The sequence below is a fragment of the Aegilops tauschii genome, chromosome 7 (genome assembly GCF_002575655.3).
Source record: "Aegilops tauschii subsp. strangulata cultivar AL8/78 chromosome 7, Aet v6.0, whole genome shotgun sequence".
Taxonomy (NCBI): domain Eukaryota; kingdom Viridiplantae; phylum Streptophyta; class Magnoliopsida; order Poales; family Poaceae; genus Aegilops; species Aegilops tauschii.
Window position 1 is genome coordinate 11,074,698 of NC_053041.3, and position 5,474 is coordinate 11,080,171.

General features: G+C 40.3%; 1 long non-coding RNA gene and 1 pseudogene across 1 annotated transcript; one reads left to right on the forward strand and one right to left on the reverse strand.

The window, feature by feature from the left end:
- Positions 1-1,672: 1,672 nt before the first annotated feature.
- Positions 1,673-2,643, reverse strand: LOC120970855 (uncharacterized; annotated as a pseudogene).
- A 322-nt stretch (positions 2,644-2,965) lies between these two features.
- LOC141026446 (uncharacterized) lies at positions 2,966-4,207 on the forward strand. The gene is made up of 2 exons (XR_012188604.1): positions 2,966-3,364; positions 3,455-4,207. It is a non-coding gene; the product is annotated as an uncharacterized lncRNA (long non-coding RNA).
- The last annotated feature ends 1,267 nt before the right edge of the window (positions 4,208-5,474 follow it).

Consider the following 5,474-nt stretch of genomic DNA (forward strand, 5'->3'; position numbering starts at 1 on the left):
ATATTAATCATGTATTTGGACGATGTTAACTGTGTATATAAAAATGATCATGATGTACACAAGAAATATAGAATGTGTATAGAAAAATTAGACATCAAAAAAATTATATGTTTAAAAAAGATGAAAATTAAATTGGAAAATGTTAAACGTGTATATCTAAATGGTTGTCATGCATACAAAAATATACAATGTTTATGGAGAATATAGAGATAAAAAAATATTTTACCAAATGTTAATTATGTATTTTCAAAGTGTTAATAATGTATTTTCAAATTTTTAAATGTGATAAAAAATGTTTCTGGTGTATAAAAAACTGTACAGTGTATATGAGTAAACGTAGACATAAATATATATATAAGTTGTCAAAAATGTTAATTATATATTTAGAAAATGTTACACGTGTATATAAAAATTATTCTTGGTGTATATAAAAAATGTAGAAAGAAAACGAACAAAAACTATAAAATTGAAAAAGAAACACAAAAAACAAAGAAAGCAAAAAAACCATAAAACCCAAAGAATATACCAAAAAATAAGAAGAAAAAAGAAAGAAAAAACAAGAAGATAAAAACATGCTACCATTAATTACTAAAATGTACTTTGTTATTTTCATCGCACCGCAAATATTTGTTGGGCATCACCAAGGACGAATGATAACAAAATGTGTAATGAGATACCTCCAACTAGGTAGATATTTTTGTTATCTAATAAGTTAAAAACATCTTGAGTACACTTCAAAAATCAACCCATCTTTATTTTTTTGGGCAACACCACTTATCATGTTATTTGTCATGTGACATCGTAAAATATTTTAAGGGATATACCGATGTCTCGAGAGTGTGTATGAGGGGTGACTTTTTCTCCCCCGTTGAAATGCATGGGCATGATTTCTAGTTACTCTTAAAGAACACAAAGCCTGCCCTTGTTCGAAAAAAAAGAACGAGAAAGCCTGCCCTACCGTATTGGCTGTTCATCCTCAGGCTCTTCACCCTTGGGAATGTATCCGGTGCACCCGCACTTGTGGTGCTACCGGTGCACCGGATGCAATAGAATGTTTTAAAAATTCTCAAAAATATCTATCACATTAATGCAACATCAATGTTTGACGTCACAAAATTTCGTATAAAAATATGAAATATTTTTTGAGATACAAAAATGACAAATTTTGACATCAGTGTGATAATAGGCCAAATCTAAAGCCCAAGTTATGTTATGTACTATTCAGTATTGAATTTGTTATTTTTTTTTTAAGTTATGTTTCGAATTTTAACTTGAAATTTTGTGACAACCTACATTGATGTTGTATGAGTGTGCTAAATTTTTTTCAGAATTTTTTAAACATTTTAAATGTGCAATGTGAGTTCAGTGCATCGGTAGCACCACAAGCTCCGGTGCACCAGATATTTTCCCCTCTGCCGCTTGGTCAAACGTCGTGAGTTCGACGTTTTTACATTTTGCATCCTAAAAAAAAGTAAAAATGAAAGCGACCAGACTCAAACCCGAGACTTGCTGCTGCGGAAACCTTGGCTTTGCCACCTAGGCCATGACCTGTCATGATGTTCATTAAGAGATGCCACATATTTAACTATTAGTTGAGCGTTTGAATTCAATAGTTTGAAAATATTTGAGATTTTTCGCACGGTATGAGTGTTCTCAAGGGGGGGCGGCGGTATACTCGATATCGAAACAACATTATTATTATTATTTCAAACGAAAGTAATGTTGGTTTTACATGAACATTGTTTCTGGCAGAAAATAGATTATTAACTATCAAAGTCATATGGCCCTAGCAAGACATTGTTCAGGTCGCCCAGCTTGATCAGCTCCTCGTTTTCGTTGATAAATGTCTGGCTATCCATGTGAAGATCATGCCCGCAGTCGCTGACATGGTCAGTCGCCTTCTCCACACGCTCGGGCAGTTCAAAGGACCACGGGTCGTCGGCGTCGCCCCTGGGGACATGGAAGTCCCTGAGCATGGCGTCGCAGAGATCGAGGGTGCCGATAGCGACATCGTAGTCCACCTGGCAATACCTGAGGCCCAGCGCCTCCTCCGTACCTTTCTTGGCTTTCTAGAGTGCTTCCTTCACCTTGCCGCCGGCAGCTGCCACACGGATCTTGAGGATGTCGACAGCGACAAGGGACAGATCACGGAGGTCCTTGGCCTGGAAGATCCTTTTGTCCGACCGGAGAGTCTGCACGCAGAATTCCTGGGTCACGTTCAGGTGCTTGTTGCGGCAGCTGCTCGAAGCGTTCTTGCAGGTTTCTACCACAAGGTCCACCACCTTGATCTTGTCGCCGCGCCCGCCGGCATGTGCGCGGATGCACACAAAAAGGAGCATGATGGCAACCGAGGAGAAGGCAGCGGTCGCCCGTGCGGTTGCCATTGCTGCAAGGATAGCTGCAATTGTATTGTAGGCTTTGTAGCTGAGAGAGAGGTGGAGATGAATTGATAGTCAGATTTTGTAGTGCAAAGATGGAGGTGGTGTACGGTTCTTGTGACATCTATATAGTGCAGCAGCAGGTTCATAAATCCAATGCAGCTTAGTCACGGATATCCAAATAATTAGTATTCCGGACACTATATGCACAGATATATGTAGATCCACATTTTGGGTGTGCTAGTATTAATACGTGTGGCATGAATGTGTTCTAGTTTTATGTATTTCTAGAGTGAATCTCACTTTATTTCCCCATATCACAAAATGGATTTGGGACATTAAAGGAAGATTATGCGCAGTCTGCCCTTGATAATCTATCTATCTATATCTACGTCTATCTATCTATCTATATCTTCATCTCTATCTCTATCTCTATATCTATACCTATCTATATGTATACTATATACTATATATATATATATATATATATATATATATATATATATATATATATATATATATATATATATATATATATATATATGTACACACACACATATCTATCTATCTATCTATCTTGACCTCTATCTCTCTATCTATATTTCTATCTATCTATATCTATACTTCTGCTAATTAGCCACTACCTAGAAATTACCATGTTAATCGGTAAAATTTAAGATAATTGGCAACCCGTGCCCCTTCCTAAATACATTTAATTGCTTACACCCATTTAGGATACGCTTGCACGATGGATATATACGATACACATGCATCATTATTAACCCGGAACACCTTTAAGCTTACATAAAAAATGGCATCCAGGAGACACTATATTAGATAATACTGCCCATGATTAAATAGGAGGAAATCCAATTGTCCATCGAGGTATATGTGCAAAGAGTTAAACATTGATCATTTGGATATCCATGGGGCATATTGCATTTGGAAACCCTACTCAGTGCACTATATATAAACCATAATCATAGGTATGTACTCCACCTCAACCCATCCATCTCTGCACTACAGTTCCATTTGATCCATTCATCATCTCCCTCAATTACAATATATTTTTCTAGCAAGCCTGGCAGCAATGGAAACGGTGCAAACCCACTGCTTAGAATTCTCTGGAATTGTCATCATTCTCCTTTCCGTGGCCATCACCGCTCAAGCTTCTGACACCAAGCCCATGTCATCAAGCATCATGTTGGAAGCATGCAAGAATGTCTCGAGTGACTTCTTCAAGGTGCGCTTCACATATGACTTTTGTGTATCAACGCTCCAGTCAGACAAACGAAGCACCGACGCGAAGGACTACCGCATCCTAGCTCTCGTGGCCGTCAACGCCATGAAGCCCTGAGCCACGGCCATGACGGCCAAGGTTGAGAACTTGATCCATGGTGCCACCAAGGACAAGCTCGCGACTCACGCCCTTGGGTCCTGCCGAGTGGACTACGGTGGCATGGTGAGCACCCTCGAAATCTGCCATGATATCATCGAGAGCTTTGAGATTCGCAAAGGCAACGAAGGTCCGACGCCCTTCGACCTGCCTGATTGCATTGCGAAAACAACCAAAGCCATCAACGATTGCGCTGACAAAACAGAGTTTACGTCGGTTTCAGAAGGGTTAATGAAGGAATATGAGGAGTTATCTATGATGGCCAGCCTCAGCAGCTCTTTGCTACATCTCTACATCACTTCACCTCCTCCTCGTGGACTAGGATTACATATTCCTAGTAACTAGAATTGTATGATGATGGTTAATTAAAATTTGATGTTGTTCATATCGTTTGGGGTATGAAAGCAAATAAATATATAACTTAATTGATGAAGGTTGTTTGTGTGTTAGAATGATGGAGATTGAAAAATCATGCAATCGAGGGTTCATGGGGGATGGTTGTAGGGGTATTTATTAATGGAGGGGGGGCAGTTTGTCCTTACCCTGTTAAGGAACCCAACAATGCTTGGTTGGGGCAGAGTGTGGCCAAGGAGAACATCGGGTGGCAACCACACCTATTGAGTGGTATGGACGGAGAGAAATCGTAAATTTTTCGGTGGCAAAACCCCACCGTTGTGGATGGTGGTAATGATTAGACCTTGTCAAGGGCACATTTATTAGCGTAGGTTGGCACTCGGAACTTATGGGAAACATGCGTTGTTGCCCATACTTGATCTCGATCTGATGAGATATTACATTTCATGCAATTTTTATACAATTTTTGTTCCTAAAAATAATTTACAACTTTGCACTATGGTTGTACGAATACTGTCGGTCTGTTCCTCTCAAAACTTCATGTTTCAGCTACATGGCAGAGCCACATCAACAACATGATTCAGAAACCACTGAGCTCGATCCGTCTCCATTTGTACTAACCACTGAACTCTATCCATTACACTGGCGTTTGGATTATATAGCAATACATTCAGATCAATCACGTTTGAACCCTAGCCCACCACCGGCAAGTCTCCGCTGGCCAGGTTGACGTGTACGTATCAAAACACCACTAAACACAAGTGTTTGATCAGCTGACCCAAATAACTTCAACTGGTTTTATTGGGGGTTGTTTGTTTCCTTTCAAATATAAGTAAGATGTGGATTACTGAGGCCGATGATCTGTGATTGGGAAACATTACAAAGGAAAGTCTAATGTCCTTAAACAGAATTGGATGGGATTATCTTGTTCCATAGGCGGCCCAAACTACTCATTAAGTTATCGTGCTCAATGTATTAAGGCATCATGATATTTGCACTACATAACTGTTACATAACCTATTGTCGGTGGGCCAAATTGTTTTCCTTTTACATTGGGCCCAGTTTTTTTCCTCCTACTCTGCATGAACTACCTAGTATTTTGTTAGGTCTGCCATATGGTCCTCAGAAATAAGAGAGGGCTTGAGGTACACATGCAAAGTTGTCGCCCCATTGAGCAGGTTAAGCTGTCTGGGACGCCGGGAATATACCTGGCCATGGGCAGCCCTGCCCGGACGGCCTGACCTGACCCGACCTGAAAAAGCCCGACCCGGCCCGGCCTGGCCTTGCCCACGGGTCGGGCCTGGTCCTAGATTTTGAGCCCGAAGGCTAGGCCCGGGCCCGCCATA